The sequence below is a fragment of the Neofelis nebulosa genome, chromosome X (assembly GCF_028018385.1).
Source record: "Neofelis nebulosa isolate mNeoNeb1 chromosome X, mNeoNeb1.pri, whole genome shotgun sequence".
NCBI lineage: Eukaryota > Metazoa > Chordata > Mammalia > Carnivora > Felidae > Neofelis > Neofelis nebulosa.
In genome coordinates this window covers 52,721,380-52,740,596 of record NC_080800.1, presented here as the reverse complement: position 1 = coordinate 52,740,596, position 19,217 = coordinate 52,721,380, and the positions used below count along the sequence as shown (strand labels likewise).

General features: G+C 38.3%; 1 pseudogene; it reads left to right on the top strand.

Moving 5' to 3' along the window:
- The first annotated feature begins 12,069 nt into the window (after positions 1-12,069).
- On the top strand, positions 12,070-13,286 carry LOC131501850 (voltage-dependent anion-selective channel protein 3-like; annotated as a pseudogene).
- The last annotated feature ends 5,931 nt before the right edge of the window (positions 13,287-19,217 follow it).

The window sequence follows — 19,217 nt, the reverse complement described above, 5'->3', positions numbered from 1 at the left end:
CTGACACATGCAACTCTGGCACAGAATTATCTCTCAAAGCTCTCCAGAGATTCAGTGGCCACTCTAAGAGCCCTAAATTGGCCTCACTACTCCTAAAATCAGAACTCCTTTGCAGGCTCAGGTGTGTCATATTCCAAAATGGGGAAAGTGGGGGCCTCCAAGTTAGCAAGAATGTATGGTGAAAAGAGTATTTGGGAGATGTCTTGGGGTCATATGGAACTGAGTTCAAATATTATACACATGGCCTGGGCCAACTCAGTTTCCCTCCAGGATCAAGTCATTTCCCTTTCTGGGGCTTCAGTTATGCCTACTGAGATGAATGATGAATTGTGAGTGAATACCTACATCATAGATTTATGGTGGGAATTAATAAAATAATGTTTGCAAAGAACACAGTCTAATACCTAGCACATAACTCAATAGATGAGAATGCCTATTCTTACCATTAACAATAACAACAAAGGGTGCTTTTTATGCCTCCTATGCCGGACATTAATACTACCACCCCTTGAGCTTTCCATCCTGTCACGAGTTGAGTTATATCCTCCTCAAATTCATATGTTTAAGTTCCAACCACCAGTACCTCAGAAAGTGACCTTTTTTGAAATAAGGGATATTGCAGATATAGGTAGTCACACAGTAGTATGGTGGGACCCTAACCCAATGTGACTGTTATCCTTATAAGAAGGGACAAATTTGGGTATAGACATGCATGCTGGGAGAACATCATTTAAAAAAAAAGAATGAAGCAGTCTACAAGCCAAGGGACATCAAAGATTGCCAGCAAATCACCAGAAATTAAGAGAGGCATGGAACAGATTCTCCCTCACAGATTCGCTGACACTTTGATTTCAGACTTGTAGCCCCCAGAACTGTGGAATGATAAATTTCTGCTATCAAAGCTACTCAGTTTGTGGTACTTTGTTATGGCAGCCCCAGCAAAAAATACACAGTTCAACAAACTAACTAGCCTAGTTATTCTCACTGTGTCCTGGGAATTTATCTTCTTCCTCTGTTTCTACCATCCATCCCAGAAATACAGCAGCAGCTGCTGCTTCTGGCATTCTGGTGACAATCTGTTTACAGATGCACTAGGATCTGGCTTGGCACTGCTCTTTTTCCAATTGCCCACATGGTGCTCACTATAGCAGAAACTTGTATGTGTCATAAAAAGAAGGAAGGAACCAGATGACTTAAAGCCACCAGAATGTTGCTTCATTTCAGTCACTTGTAAGTGACTATTTTTATCATTTTCTGCCTAGAGATCATCCCCTAATTAGGCAATTTTTATGACCTTTTTAGCCACAGACTCTATTCTGACCTTTTTCTTCTTCACCTCCAAATATAGAGTGCTATAAGATCAAGAACCATTTTTTCTGGATCTCTGAGCTGGGGGCTATGAATTAGCCTGAGTGCTAGAGAAGAGCAGGCCAACTAATAGGGCTACAGCAAAGGCCTATGGGATTGGCATATATGTGAGTGGTTCTGTTGGTTTTGTTTTCATATATGTGAGTGGTTAGTTGTCACTGTTTCCTACAGAGGCTTAATCAAAATTATAATCTCACACCACAGCAGGAAGGAAATCCATGTGGCAAGTCATTTACCATCACTGAATTACATTTTCTCACCTGCCGTGTGCAAACAGAACTCACTGTATTAGAGAAGGAAGAATGATTAGTAAGAAGGGGTTAGTGGGAAATAGAAAAGGAAGAAGGAAAGTTTGGGGAGAAACAGAACAATAAAAAAGAAAAAGAGAAACAATAAGAACAAGAGATAGGGAGATGAGACTAGAATGGCTTCAATATCCTCCCAGACTTTTGGGTGGGATTGGGTTGGAAATCTCTGTTAAGGGAAAGGAGGAAATCATCATTCTTGTACTGGATAATCATTTGCTAAGAAGAGCTGGTACACTTATCAAATGCCTGTTTCATACCAGGTCCTTTATATACACTACTTTCATTTAATTGATAAGGAAAATGAGGCTCCAAAAGCCTAATTAAAAGTCTGTGCTCATTCTACTCTGTCATGATGTCTTCCATTTGGTGCAGGCACATGTTTCTACATGTTTTTGGGTGGGGGTGGAGTCCTTAGCTAGATCTGAGTACAAAATAATAAAAGAAAGAATTATAAGCTCCCAAGGACAAGTACCTGGTTTCCAGCTTTATCTTTGGTGTTAATGAAAAATTAAATTATGGGAGAATAATGGATCTCAATGCTGTATGACATCATAGGACCTGCCCCTGCTTGTTGCTCTCCACATAGTAGTCATTTTCTAGGCAATAGCAACAATTTGGGATAATCACAATAGATCAGGGAACCAAGGGATAGCTGAAACCTGAAAGTAGTGTTTCCCCAGCGGAATGAACATAACCCATGGCATGATTTAGGAAGATGATAGATAAGTCAATTTATATATAAAAAAACTGATCAATACTCCCAGAAGCCACCCCTATAAGTTATCTGACTGCTAGTATATTTACTAACCTCGAAACAGGCAACATAACCAGATTACCCTTAAAAGTCCTTGTTAATTTTATCTTCTGAACTGTAAGATATTGGGGTAATTATTGGTTACTAATATTTTGGCCTCTGACAGAATTTCACTTTAGGTGAATTGGCACTGGTGCCTATGGGAACAAGCCTATTTTTAACCTTCTGCATTTTGATATCTTTGTTATTATTATGTGTGGGCCTAATACTTTTCCCTGGGTCATTTTGACAGAATAACCAATGAGAAAAAACTTTTATTTTTTTTTTATTTTGGAGATAGAGCACGAGTGGGGAGAGGGGCAGGGTGGGGAAGGAGAGAAAATTTTAAGCAGGCTACATGCTCAGCATGGACCCAGACATGGGGCTCAAGCCCATTACCCTGGTATTATGACCTGAGCTGAAATTAAAAGTCTGATATTCCACCAGCTAAGCCACCCAGGCACACTGAGAAAAAAACTTTTTGATAAACATTACAATGGCTTATTGTGTTGCTTTCAGGTAGGAGGCAAAAAAGCGAGATATCCAGTGTAGAAGCTGTCCTCAAGAGAAAAGGCTAGGGAATAGATCATGAGAGCCTCTAACCAAATGACACCCATGTTCATGGCATGTAACTTTGTATCACTTTTGTCCTTCAGTAAAAGAGTGAATCCACTGCAGATTCAATTAGGCACATTTATCACTCTTTGTCCCTTTGGGCCTCTAAGGGCCAAGGAAAATGCATACAAGTAATTCAAACCCAGAGAACAAATGAATTCCATGCACCTGTGATGAGCATGGGATGTTGTATATGTGTTGAATCACTAAATTGTATACCTGAAATTAATATTACACTGTATATTAACTAATTGGCATTTAAATATTTTTTAAAAGAAACAGTATAGAACCAGTTCTCCAAATCTGCCCAGTTCAAAACACTGGCCTTGAGAACATCTTACATAAAACATTTAATAGAGCCTGATAGAACCTGGGTTGCCTATAAACATGTGCTTGTTCTGTCACCAGACTGGAGCAATAGATGGAGACTCACCACCAACTTTTCTGCCCTCTGTATTTTCTGCTCTAATTTGGACAAAGAAGACCTGGCTTCGTTACCCAGATTACAGGAGACTCAAATCTATCCTCACTGCTTCTCAGATCTCTGAGGTTCTGCCCCTGAGTCAGGTAATCAGCAGGGTCTGTAGCCTTGAGGCTTAATCAAGGCTCCCAGCTCCAGATTGGAAATGGTTTCTCCAGAATAGAATTGAATGATTCTTTGAGATGGGAGGACATCTAGTAAATCCCTTTCACTTACTTAATGTTGTAACTTTGGGCAAACTACTTTATTTTTCTGTGTCTCAATTTTCTTCATCAGTAAAATGAAGATCAAATGAATAGAAGCTACTTCCTAGGGGCTTTGTGAAGATTAAATGAGTGAATGTATACAAAGCACTTAGAATACAACCTGGAACAGAGTAAGCATATATGTCAATTATGATGATTATGATCATGATGATAATCTTGCCCCTTCCATGTTACCAATGAGAAAACGGAGGCACAGAGAGGCAAAATCATTTGCTTAAATTCCCACAACTAGTATTAAAACCAAGATTTTAGCACAGGTCTCTTGACCCAATGCCCTTTCTTCTAAGCCAAGACAAAACCACCCATGCAGAAAATGATTTAATAGGCATCTCCGAACCAGTTTGGGCCAATTCTGGATTATTGGTCAAAGGTGAATTGTGTCATGTATGGATTATCACATTTTTAGCAAATATTCCAGAATCTACCACATAGAGGCACTCAATATTTCTTGAATAGTGAGTTGTTCTAAGCTTCTTCCATACTTTCTTACTATACAATAGCTGGAAGGCCAATTTAATGCCATGCTTTAAGATTTCATTTCCACTTGCATTCTGGAAATGTTAAAATGCGATTGAAGGGATTTGGGGTAGTTCTAGGGGAAGTATTTACTGGCAGTGAAAGTTTTCTGAGCCCTGGAACCAGTGGTGTGCTCACAGATGTCTAACAATAAACTCTCTGGTGGGGTGGGTGATTGAGGGGAAAAACCTAATTTATAGCATGTTCCAATTTCAAACTATCAACTCCATGTTAAATGCAGAGTTGGGAAGAGATAGACGGTAATGCACTACTCTATAGTATTTCCATCACACAAATACTATTATACATATGTTAATTATATATCATATATATGTATATAATACAGTAATAATAATGCAGAAAAATAGTAAAATGTAGTAAAATATTTTGGAAGTGATGAGTTTTGAGTACTTATTACCCTTGTTTTAATATGATTTAATTGTAAGTTTATATAATTTAAATAAAAATTCATTTTTCATTTTTAAACTTATTTTCTTTAATTCTAGTATAACTAACATACAGTGTTAAATTAGTGTCAGGTATGCAATATAGAGATTCAACAATTACATACATTGCCCAGTTCTCATCAGCATAAGTGCCCTCATTTCTTGCTATCACCTATTTCAACCATCCCCTCACTGACATCCCATGTGATAACCATCAGTTTATTCTCTGTAGTTAGGAGTCTGCTTCTCGTTGAGTGACAGAATGCCTTAAAAAAAACAAGACACATCTATATGCTGCATAAAAGAGACCCATTTTACACCTAAAGACACTTGAAGATTTAAAGTAAGAGTATGGCTGTTTGGGGAAGATGGCGGCATAGGAGGACGCTGGGCTCACCGCGCGTCCTGCTGATCACTTAGATTCCACTTACACCTGCCTAAAGAACCCAGGAAACCGCCAGAGGATTAGCAGAACGGAGTCTCCAGAGCCAAGCGCAAACAAGAGACCCACGGAAGAGGGTAGGAAGGGCGGCGAGGCGGTGCGTGCTCCACGGACTGGCGGGAGGGAGCCTGGGCAGAGGGGCGGCTCACCGGCCAAGCAGAGCCCCCAAGTCTGGCTGGCAAAAGCGGAGGGGCTGGACAGACTGTGTTCCGACAGCAAGCGCGACTTAGCGTCTGGGAGGTCATAAGTTAACAGCTCTGCTCAGAAAGCGGGAAGGCTGGAGGACAAAGGGAGGGAGAGCTGCTGAGCCCCCAGATGGACGGCAGAGCTCAGCTTGGCGGGGAACAAAGGCGATCGCCAGCGCCATCTCCCCCGCCCATCCCCCAGCCAAAATCCCAAAGAGAACCAGTTCCTGCCAGGGAACTTGCTCACTCCTCTCAAACACCCAACTCTGTGCTTCTGCGGAGCCAAACCTCCGGCAGTGGGTCTGACTCCCTCCCGCTGCCACAGGGCCCCTCCTGAAGTGGATCACCTAAGGAGAAGCGAGCTAAGCCTGCCCCTCCTGCCCCTGTGCACCTTGCCTACCCACCCCAGCTAATACGCCAGATCCCCAGCACCACAAGCCTGGCAGTGTGCAAGTAGCCCAGATGGGCCACGCCACTCCACAATGAATCCCGCCCCTAGGAGAGGGGAAGAGAAGGCACACACCAGTCTGACTGTGGCCCCAGCAGTGGGCTGGGGGCAGACATCAGGTCGGACTGCGGCCCCACCCACCAACTCCAGTTATACACCACAGCACGGGGGAAGTGCCCTGCAGGTCCTCACCACTCCAGGGACTATCCAAAATGACCAAACGGAAGAATTCCCCTCAGAAGAATCTCCAGGAAATAACAACAGCTAATGAACTGATCAAAAAGGATTTAAATAATATAACAGAAAGTGAATTTAGAATAATAGTCATAAAATTAATCGCTGGGCTTGAAAACAATATACAGGACAGCAGAGAATCTCTTGCCACAGAGATCAAGGGACTAAGGAACAGTCACGAGGAGCTGAAAAACGCTTTAAACGAAATGCAAAACAAAATGGAAACCACGACGGCTCGGGTTGAAGAGGCAGAGGAGAGAATAGGTGAACTAGAAGATAAAGTTATGGAAAAAGAGGAAGCTGAGAGAAAGAGAGATAAAGAAATCCAGGAGTATCAGGGGAAAATTAGAGAACTAAGTGATACACTAAAAAGAAATAATCTACGCATAATTGGTATCCCAGAGGAGGAAGAGAGAGGGAAAGGTGCTGAAGGGGTACTTGAAGAAATTATAGCTGAGAACTTCCCTGAACTGGGGAAGGAAAAAGGCATTGAAATCCAAGAGGCACAGAGAACTCCCTTCAGACGTAACTTGAATCGATCTTCTGCACGACATATCATAGTGAAACTGGCAAAATACAAGGAGAAAGAGAAAATTCTGAAAGCAGCAAGTGATAAACGTGCCCTCACATATAAAGGGAGACCTATAAGACTCGTGACTGATCTCTCCTTTGAAACTTGGCAGGCCAGAAAGGCTTGGCACGATATCTTCAGTGTGCTAAACAGAAAAAATATGCAGCCGAGAATCCTTTATCCAGCAAGTCTGTCATTTAGAATAGAAGGAGAGATAAAGGTCTTCCCAAACAAACAAAAACTGAAGGAATTTGTCACCACGAAACCAGCCCTACAAGAGATTCTAAGGGGGATCCTGTGAGACAAAGTACCAGAGACATCACTACAAGCATAAAACATACAGACATCACAATGACTCTAAACCCATATCTTTCTATAATAACACTGAATGTAAATGGATTAAATGCGCCAACCAAAAGACATAGGGTATCAAAATGGATTTAAAAAAACAAGACCCATCTATTTGCTGTGTACAAGAGACTCATTTTAGATCTGAGGACACCTTTAGATTGAGAGTGAGGGGATGGAGAACTATTTATCATGCTACTGGAAGCCAAAAGAAAGCCGGAGTAACCATACTTATATCAGACAAACTAGACTTTAAATTAAAGGCTGTAGCAAGAGATGAAGAAGGGCATTATATAATAATTACAGGGTCTATCCATCAGGAAGAGCTAACAATTATAAATGTCTATGCGCCAAATACCGGAGCCCCCAGATATATAAAACAATTATTCATAAACATAAGCAACCTTATTGATAAGAATGTGGTCATTGCAGGGGACTTTAACACCCCACTTACAGAAATGGATAGATCATCTAGACACACAGTCAATAAAGAAACAAGGGCCCTGAATGATACATTGGATCAGATGGACTTGACAGATCTATTTAGAACTCTGCATCCCAAAGCAACAGAATATACTTTCTTCTCGAGTGCACATGGAACATTCTCCAAGATAGATCATATACTGGGTCACAAAACAGCCCTTCATAAGTTTACAAGAATTGAAATTATACCATGCATACTTTCAGACCACAATGCTATGAAGCTTGAAAAAAACCACAGGAAAAAGTCTGGAAAACCTCCAAAAGCATGAAGGTTAAAGAACACCCTACTAAAGAATGAGTGGGTCAACCAGGCAATTAGAGAAGAAATTAAAAAATATATGGAAACAAACGAAAATGAAAAGACAAGCATCCAAACGCTTTGGGACGCAGCGAAGGCAGTCCTGAGAGGAAAATACATTGCAATCCAGGCCTATCTCAAGAAACAAGAAAAATCCCAAATACAAAATCTAACAGCACACCTAAAGGAAATAGAAGCAGAACAGCAAAGGCAGCCTAAACCCAGCAGAAGAAGAGAAATAATAAAGATCAGAGCAGAAATAAACAATATAGAATCTAAAAAAACTGTAGAGCAGATCAACGAAACCAAGAGCTAGTTTTTTGAAAAAATAAACAAAATTGACAAACCTCTAGCCAGGCTTCTCAAAAAGAAAAGGGAGATGACCCAAATAGATAAAATCATGAATGAAAATGGAATTATTACAACCAATCCCTCAGAGATACAAACAATTATCAGGGAATACTATGAAAAATTATATGCCAACAAACTGGACAACCTGGAAGAAATGGACAAATTCCTAAACACCCACACTCTTCCAAAACTCAATCAGGAGGAAATAGAAAGCTTGAACAGACCCATAACCAGCGAAGAAATTGAATCGGTTATCAAAAATCTCCCAACAAATAAGAGTCCAGGACCAGATGGCTTCCCAGGGGAGTTCTACCAGACGTTTAAAGCGGAGATAATACCTATCCTTCTCAAGCTATTCGAAGAAATAGAAAGGGAAGGAAAACTTCCAGACTCATTCTATGAAGCCAGTATTACTTTGATTCCTAAAGCAGACAGAGACCCAGTAAAAAAAGAGAACTACAGGCCAATATCTCTGATGAATATGGATGCAAAAATTCTCAATAAGATACTAGCAAGTCGAATTCAACAGCATATAAAAAGAATTATTCACCATGATCAAGTGGGATTCATTCCTGGGATGCAGGGCTGGTTCAACATTCGCAAATCGATCAACGTGATACATCACATTAACAAAAAAAAAGAGAAGAACCATATGATCCTGTCAATCGATGCAGAAAAGGCCTTTGACAAAATCCAGCACCCTTTCTTAATAAAAACCCTGGAGAAAGTCGGGATAGAAGGAACATAGTTAAAGATCATAAAAGCCATTTATGAAAAGCCCACAGCTAACATCATCCTCAATGGGGAAAAACTGAGAGCTTTTTCCCTGAGATCAGGAACACGACAGGGATGCCCACTCTCACCGCTGTTGTTTAATATAGTGCTGGAAGTTCTAGCATCAGCAATCAGACAACAAAAGGAAATCAAAGGCATCAAAATTGACAAAGATGAAGTCAAGCTTTCGCTTTTTGCAGATGACATGATATTATACATGGAAAATCCGATAGACTCCACCAAAAGTCTGCTAGAACTGATACATGAATTCAGCAAAGTTGCAGGATACAAAATCAATGTACAGAAATCAGTTGCATTCTTATACACGAACAATGAAGCAACAGAAAGACAAATAAAGAAACTGATCCCAATCACAATTGCACCAAGAAGCATAAAATACCTAGGAATAAATCTAACCAAAGATGTCAAAGATCTGTATGCTGAAAACTATAGAAAGCTTATGCAGGTAATTGAAGAAGATATAAAGAAATGGAAAGACATTCCCTGCTCATGGATTGGAAGAATAAATATTGTCAAAATGTCAATACTACCCAAAGCTATCTACACATTCAATGCAATCCCAATCAAAATTGCACCAGCATTCTTCTCGAAACTAGGACAAGCAATCCTAAAATTCATATGGAACCACAAAAGGCCCCAAATAGCCAAAGTAATTTTGAAGAAGAAGACCAAAGCAGGAGGCATCACAATCCCAGACTTTAGCCTCTGCTACAAAGCTGTAATCATCAAGACAGCATGGTATTGGCATAAAAACAGACACATAGACCAATGGAATAGAATAGAAACCCCAGAACTAGACCCACAAACGTATGGCCAACTCATCTTTGACAAAGCAAGAAAGAACATCCAATGGAAAAAAGACAGTCTCTTTAACAAATGGTGCTGGGAAAACTGGACAGCAACATGCAGAAGGTTGAAACTAGACCACTTTCTCACACCATTCACAAAAATAAACTCAAAATGGATAAAGGACCTGAATGTGAGACAGGAAACCATCAAAACCTTAGAGGAGAAAGCAGGAAAAGACCTCTCTGACCTCAGCCGTAGCAATCTCTTACTCGGCACATCCCCAAAGGCAAGGGAATTAAAAGCAAAAGTGAATTACTGGGACCTTATGAAGATAAAAAGCTTCTGCACAGCAAAGGAAACAACCAACAAAACTAAAAGGCAACCAACGGAATGGGAAAAGATATTTGCAAATGACACATCAGACAAAGGGGTAGTATCCAAAATCTATAAAGAGCTCCTCAAACTCCACACCCGAAAAACAAATAACCCAGTGAAGAAATGGGCAGAAAACATGAATAGACACTTCTCTAAAGAAGACATCCGGATGGCCAACAGGCACATGAAAAGATGCTCAACGTCGCTCCTTATCAGGGAAATACAAATCAAAACCACACTCAGATATCACCTCACGCCAGTCAGAGTGGCCAAAATGAAGAAATCAGGAGACTCTAGATGCTGGAGAGGATGTGGAGAAACGGGAACCCTCTTGCACTGTTGGTGGGAATGCAAATTGGTGCAGCCACTCTGGAAAGCAGTGTGGAGGTTCCTCAGAAAATTAAAAATAGACCTACCCTATGACCCAGCAATAGCACTGCTAAGAATTTATCCAAGGGATACAGGAGTACTGATGCATAGGGGCACTTGTACCCCAATGTTTATAGCAGCACTCTCAATAATAGCCAAATTATGGAAAGAGCCTAAATGTCCATCAACTGATGAATGGATAAAGAAATTGTGGTTTATATACACAATGGAATACTACGTGGCAATGAGAAAAAATGAAATATGGCCTTTTGTAGCAATGTGGATGGAACTGGAGAGTGTGATGCTAAGTGAAATAAGCCATACAGAGAAAGACAGATACCATATGGTTTCACTCTTATGTGGATCCTGAGAAACGTAACAGAAACCCATGGGGGAGGGGAAGGAAAAAAAAAAAGAGGTTAGAGTGGGAGAGAGCCAAAGCATAAGAGACTCTTAAAAACTGAGAACAAACTGAGGGTTGATGGGGGGTGGGAAGGAGGGGAGGGTGGGTGATGGGTATTGAGGAGGGCACCTTTTGGGATGAGCACTGGGTGTTGTATGGAAACCAATTTGACAGTAAATTTCATATATTAAAAAATAAAAAAAATAAAAAATAATAAAAAATAAATAAATAAAGTAAGAGTATGAAGAAACATCTGTCATGAAAATGGATGTCAAAAAAAAGCCAGAGGGGCAATTCTTATATTGGACAAATTAGATTCCAAAAAAAAAAAAAAAAAGACTGTAACAAGAGACAAAGAAAGACACTATAATAATAAAGGGGACAATCCACCAAGAAGATACAACTGTAAATATTTATGCACCCAACATGAAAGCACCCAAATACATAAAACAGTTAGTAGCAAACATAAGGGGACTGATTTATGATGATACAATGATAGTAAGGGACTTTAACGTCCCACTTACATCAATGGACAGGTCATGTAAACATAAAATCAATAAGGAAACAATGGCTTTGAATGACACATGGACCAGATAGACTTAACAGATATATTCAGAACATTCCATCCTTAAACACCAGAATATGCATTCTTTTCAAGTGCACATGGAACATTCTCTGGAATAGATCACATATTAGGCCACAAAACAATTCTCAACAAATTTAAGACAATTGAAATCATACCATGCATATTTTCTGTCCACGGTGCTATGCAACTAGAATTCAACCACAAGAAAAAATCTGGAACGATCACAAATAAAAGGAAGCTAAATAACATGCTACTAAACAATGAATGGATTAACCAGAAAATAAAAAAAAAGAAGAAATAAAAATGTAAATGGGAACAAAAAATGAGAACACAACAGTCCAAAACCTCTGGAATGCAGCAAAAGTGGTTCTAAGAGGGAAATTTATAGCAATACATATTTACCACAAGAAGCAAGAAAAATCTCAAGTAAACAACCTAACCTTACACCTAATGGAGCTAGAAAAACAATAAAACCTAAAACCAGCAGAAGGAAGGAAATAATAAAGATTAGAGCAGAAATAAGTGATACAGAAGATAAAAAAAATAGAACAGATTAATAAAACCAGGAGCTGAGGCATGGACAACGTTGGTTTGAAGACCTTCAGGATTGCCCTGGCAGAGCAGAGACAGGCCCTCTGGTTGGAGATATGTGTAACACACCAACTTACTGTGACCTAGGAAAGGCCACCAAGGATGTATTCAACAAAGGATATGGATTTGGCATGGTCAAAATGATCTGAGAACCAAGTCTTGTAGTGGATGGAATTTTCTACTTCTGGTCATGCTTACACTGATACAGGAAAAGCATCAGGCAACCTAGAGACCAAATAAAAGGTCTGTAACTATGGACTAACTTTCACCCAGAAATGGAACACAGATAATACTGTTGAAACAGAAATCCTTTGGAGAATAAGTTGGCTGAAGGGTTGAAACTGACTCTTGATACCATATTTGTACCAAACACAGGAAAGAAGAATGGGAAATTGAAGGTCTCCTATAAGCGGGAATGTTTCAGTCTTGGCAGCAATGTTGATATACATTTTTCTCGACCAACCATCTATGCTGGGCTGTGTTAGCCTTTGAAGGTTGGCTTGTTGGCTATCAGATGAGTTTTGACACAGCCAGATCCAAACTGTCACAGAATAATTTTGCCCTGTGTTACAAGGCTGCAGACTTTTAGCTGCACATTCATGTGAATGACAGCACTGAATTTGGAAGGTCTATCTACCAGAAGGTTAATGAGAAGATTGAAACGTCAATAAACCTTGCTTGGACGGCTGGCAGTAACAATGCCTATTTTGGCATCGTTGCTAAATACAAGCTGGACTGTAGAACTTCTCTACCTGCTAAAGTAAATAATGCCAGCCTGACTGGACTGGGTTATACTCAGGCTCTTTGACCAGGAGTCAAACTGACCCTATAAGCTTTAATTGATGGAAAGAACTTCAACGCAGGAGGTCACAAGATTGGGTTGGGATGTGAACTAGAAGCTTAATGTGGTTTGGAGTAAAGCATCTGATTTGTCCCTGGAGGTGAAGAGAACCCACTATGTTTTGGCCTTAAAATTCTTCTGTGAAATTTCAAAAGTGTGAACTTTTTATTCTTCCAAATAATTGTAATCCTCCCCACACTGAAGTCTAGAGATCATAAGTCCATCCTAAGAGAGGTACTTGAAGGCATGCCTGGAAGTTGCCATGTTTGTGCCACATTTCAGTTGAGTTCTGCAGTGTTATTTTAAATGTGTTCCTCAGCAACAATGTGGTGCCATGTTACAAAGGAAATGACTCAGTCCTCCAGTTTGTATATCACGTCCTGCATGTCCCATACCACTTTTTTCCTGATCTTTTAATATATTGGTCTCTGTGCTGTAGTGGAATCTTTGGTTTTCCATCAGAATAAAATAAAATAAACCCATCACATCTGGAACATTACATAAATAAATACATACATACTTAAATAAATAAACCAGGGTCTATTTTTTAAACCAATGAAAGTGATAAACTTCTAGACAAACCTATAAAGAAAAAAAGAGAAAGAAATCAAATAAATAAACCCACAAATGAGAGAGGAGAAATAACAGCTAACACAACAGAAATATAAATAATTATAAGAGAATATTATGAAAAACCACATGCAAATAAGTTAGTCAATCTGGAAGAAATGGATAAATATCTAGAAACATATAAATTACCAAAAGTGATGCAGGAAGAAATAGAAAACTTGAACTGATCAATACCCAGCAAAGAAATTGAATCAGTAATTTAAAAACTCCTAACAAACAATATTCCAGGACCAGACAGCTTCACAAGCAAATTCCACCAAATATTTAATGAAGATTTAATACCTATTCTTCTCAAACTATTCCAAAAAATAGAAAAGGAAGGAAAACTTCCAAATTCATTCAGTGTGGCAAGCATTACCCTAATACAAAAACCAGATAAAGACACTACCAAAAAAGAGAAATACAAGCCAATATACATGAACATAGATGAAAAAATTTTCAACAAGATACTAGCAAACCGAAATCAACAATAAATTTAAAAATTCAATCAAGTGGCATTTATTCTTGTTTTGCAATGGTGGTTAAATATTCACAAGTCATTCAAGGCAGTACGTCACATGAAATAAAGAAAGTATAAGAACCATATGATCATTTCACTAGATGCATCAAAAGCATTTAACAAAGTACAACATCCATTCATGATTAAAAAAAAAAAACTTAACAAAGTAGGTTTGGAGGGAACATATCTCAACATAATAAAGGGCATATGTGAAAAACCCAGAGTTAACATCATCCATAATGTGGAAAAAAATGACAGCTTTTACCTTAAGGTCAGGAACAAGATAAGGATGTCCACTATCCCCATTTATATTCGACATAGTACAGGAAGTCCCTCCTACAGCAATCCAACAACAAAAATAAATAAAAGGATCAGTAAGGTAGAACTCAAACTTTCACTATTTGCAGATGGCATAATACTATATATAGAAAACAATAGAAACCCCACCAAAAACCTGTTAGAATGGATAAATGAATTCAGTAAAGTCAAAGGATACAAAATCAATATACAGAATTATTTTGCATTTCTATACAACAATAATGAAGCAGCAGAAAGAGAAATTAAGAAAAGAATCCCATTTACAATTGCACCAAAAAAAATAAAATAACTAGGAATAAACCTAGCCAAAGAAGTGAAAGACCTAAACTCTTAAACCTATAAAACACTGATGAAACAAACGAAAGATGACACAAAGAAATACAAAGTCCATGCTCAAGTATTAGAAGAATAAATATCGTTAAAATGCTTATATTACCCAAAGCAATATACACATTTCATGCAATCCTTATCAGAATACTAATAGCATTTTTCACAGAACCAGAACAAACATTCCTAAAATTTGTATGGAATCACAAAAGACCCCAAATTGCTAAAGCAATTTTGAAAAAGAAAAGCAAATGTGGAGGCATCACAATTTCAGACTTCAAGTTACATCACAAAGCTATAGTAATCAAAACAGTATGGTACTAGCAAAAAAAAAAATAGACACATAAATCAGTGGAACAGGATGGAAATCCCAGAAACAAACCCACAATTATATGGTCAATTAATCTTCGACAAATCAAGAAAGAATATGCAATGGGAAAAAAAACCATTTCTTCAACAAATGCTGTTGGAAAAACTGGACAACATACAAAAGATGAAACTGGACCACTTTCTTACATCATACATGAAAATAAATTCAAAATGGAGTAAAGACCTAAATGTGAGACCTGAAACCATAAAAGTCCTAGAAGAGAATGCAGGCAGTAATATCTCTGATATCAGCTGTACTACTTTCTAGATATGTCTCCTGAGGCAAGGGAAACAAAAGCAAAAATAAACTCTTGAGACTTGATCAAAATAAAAATCTGCACAGCAAAGAAATGATCAACAAAACTAAAAAGCAACCTACTGAATGGGAGAAATTATTTGCAAATAGCATATCTGATAAGGGGTTAGTATCCAAAATATATAAAGAACTTAAAAACCTCAACACCCAAAAACGGAATAATCCAATTAAAATGGGCAGAAAGGGATGCTTGGGTGGCTCAGTTGGTTAAGCGTCTGGCTCTTGATTTGGGCTCAGGTCATGATCTCACAGTTTCATGAGTTCAAGCCCTGCATCAGGCTCTGCACTGATTAGGCAAAGCCTACTTGGGATTATCCCTCTCTCTCTTCCCTTCCTGCCACTCATGCTCTTTCTGTCTCTCTCAAAATAAATAAATAAATAAACTTAAAAATTATTTTAAAAATGTATTTTAAAAAAATGGGCAGAAGACATGAATGAGCATTTTTCCAAAGAAGACATCCAGATAGCCTACACAGACACATGAAAAGATGCTCAACATCACTCATTCATTATCAGGGAAATACAAATCAAAATTACAACGAAATATGACCTCATACCAGTCAGAATGGCTAAAAGTAACAACACAGGAAACAACAGATGTTGGCGAGGATGCAGAGAAAGGGGAACAATCCTATACTGTTTGTAGGAAAACAAACTGATGTAGTCATTCTGGAAACAGTATGGAGGTGACTCAAAGGGGTACCTGGGTGACTCAGTCAGTTGAGTATCTGACTTCAGCTCAGGTCGTGATCACAGCTCCTGAGTTCAAGCCCCACATCAGGCTCTGAGCTGAGGCTGTTTCAGATTCTGTGTCTCCCTCTCTCTCTGCCCCTCCCCTGGTTCACACTCTGTCTCTCAGAACTAAAATAAAACACACACAAAATATTTTTAAGTTAAAAATAACCCTAACCCAAACCTTAACCTTAACCCTAACCCTAACCCTAACCTTAACCCTGATCCAGCAATCACAATAATGGGTATTTACCCAAGAAATGGAAAAATACTAATTCAAAGTGATACATGCACCCGTATGTTTATAAGAACATATTTACAACTTACAATTGTAAATACAGCATATTTACAACTTATTTACAATAGCCAAGATATGGAAGCAGCCCAAGTGTCCATTGATTAATAAAGTGATACACACACACACACACACACACACACACACCCCACACACATACATACCCACCCACCCACACAAACACACTGGAATATTACTCAGCCATGAAAAAGAATAAAATCTTGCCATTTGCAACAACATGGATGGAGCTAGAGAGTATAATGCTGAGCAAAATAAGTCAGTTGGAGAAAGACAAATACCATACAATTTCACTCATATGTGGAATTTAAGAAACAAAACGAGCAAAGGGAAAAAATAAGAGAGACAAATCAAGAAACAGACTCTTAATTACAGAGAACAAACTGATGGTTACCAGATGGGAGGTGGTTGAAGGAATGGGTTAAGTAGGTGATGAGAGTTAAGGAGTTCAGTTGTAGTGATGATCATAGGGTAATGTATGGAATTGTTGAATTACTATATTGTACATCTGAAACTAATATAACACTATACACTTACTAACTGGAATTAAAATTAAAACTAAAAAAAAGTCTGTTTCTTGTTTTGACTATCTCTTTTTTATCCTTTGTTCATTTGTTTTGTTTCTTAAATTGCAAAGATGGGTTGAAGTCATGTGGTATATTTCTTTATCTGACTGACATGTTGCACTTAGCATTATATTTTCTAGCTCCATCCATGTTGTTGCAAATGGCAATATTTCATTCTTTTTTATGGCTGAATAACATTCCATTCTGTGTTTGTACTACATCTTCTGTGTCATCATTTTTAAATTTTTTATCATGATAAAAACACATTAATGTTAAGTATATTTACATTGTTTCAAAACAGATCACTAGAACATTTTTATCTTGCAACACTGAAACTCTATACCCATTAAACAAGTCCCTATTAACCAACCCCCAGTCCCTGGGGAAATGGCAACCACCATTCAATTTTTGTTTCTATAAATTTGACTAATTTAGATACTCATATATGAAATCATACAGTATTTGTCTCTTTGTGACTAGCTTATTTTACTTGGCACAATCTCCTTAAGAACATGTTGTAGCATGTTCCAGAATTTCCTTACTGTTTTTCAGGCTGAATAATATTCTATTGCATGTACATACTATATTTTGTTTGTCCAATTATCCATTGATAGACATTAGGGTTGCTTCTACCTCTTCAGGATTGTGAATAATGCTACTATGAACATGGGTGTCTATTTTTAATGCTGGTTGTATTTAACAAGTGACAAAGTTCCTGAAAATTTGATAATCAGCCATTGAGAGCTGGTACCAGCTGACTTCTGTTACAACTACCTGGAACCAATGAATCGGGATGCACATAAACCTTCCTATGAGAATTTTAAAACTGGGAAACTTTGGGATGTTTTAAAGCATGCCTCACACCTGGTGTTAAGAGAGATGGACAAAATTATCAGGAATTCTGGACTTGTGGAATTACAAAACTTGAACAGCCCCTGATATATTTAATCTTATTACCTATACATGTTGTTGTACCTGGGAACTTGTTAGAAATGCAGAACAGAACCCCAGACCCCACTTCAAACCTACTGAATCAGAATCCCCATTTTAACAGGGAACTCCTGTGTACTTAAAGTTTGTGAAGCACTAGTTTAGTACACCACCATCTCCCAACACACATACCACTACACCTCCAACACCCTTCCTACCCCATTATGCTGATGAGAAAATTGATTTCTAGAGTTTCTAGAGAAGGAAAGGGACTTTTCCAAAATTAGAGTGTGCGTCAGTGGCATGGCTGAGAGTGGAACTGCTGAATCTTTACAAGAGCCTTTTATATCCTTCATTCATCTCTGGTTATAAAAAGTGTGTAAATGGAATACAGGCACAACTCAGAGATATTGTGAATTCAGTTCCAGACCACCACAATAAATGGAATATCACAATAAAATGAGTCAAATGATTTTTTTTGTTTTCTCAGTGCATATAAAAGTTATGTTTATATTATACTGTAGTCTGTTAAATATGCAATAGCATTATGCCTAAAAACAATGTGCATACCTTAATTTTAAAATATTGCTTAAAAATGCTATCAATTGAGGTTTCAGTGAGCCATTATCTTTTTCTGGTAGAGAGTCTTGCCTTGGTGTTGATGGCTGCTGACTGATCAGGATGGTCATTGCTGAAGGCTGAGATGGCTGTGGCAATTACTTAATATAAGACAATAATGAAGTTTGCTGCATCAATTGACTCTTCCTTTATGAACAATTTCTCTGTAGCATGCAATGCTATTTGATGGGATTTTACCCACAAAACTTCTTTTAAAATTGGAGTTAGTCCCTCAAACTCTGCTTATCAACTGCTGCTTATCAACTAAGTTTATGTAATATTCTAAATCCTTTGTTGTCATTTCAATAATCTTCACAGTATCTTCACTAGGAGTAGATTACACCTCAAGAAACTACTTTCTTTATTCATCCATAAGAGGCAACTCTTCATTTGTTAAAATTTTATCATGAGGTTACAGCAATTCAGTAACATCTTTAGACTCCACTTCTAACTGTAGTTCTCTTGTTATTTCCATTACTGTCATCTGTAGTTACTGCCTCCACTGAAGTCTTGAATCTCTCAAAGTTATCCATGAGGATTTGAATCAATTTCTTCCAAATTCTTGTTTAATGCTGGTATTTTGACCTCTTCTCATGAATCACAAATGTTCTTAATGGCAAATAGAAGGGTGAATTCTTTCCAGAACGTTTTCAATTCACTTTTCCCAGATCCATCAGGGGAATCACTATCCATGGAA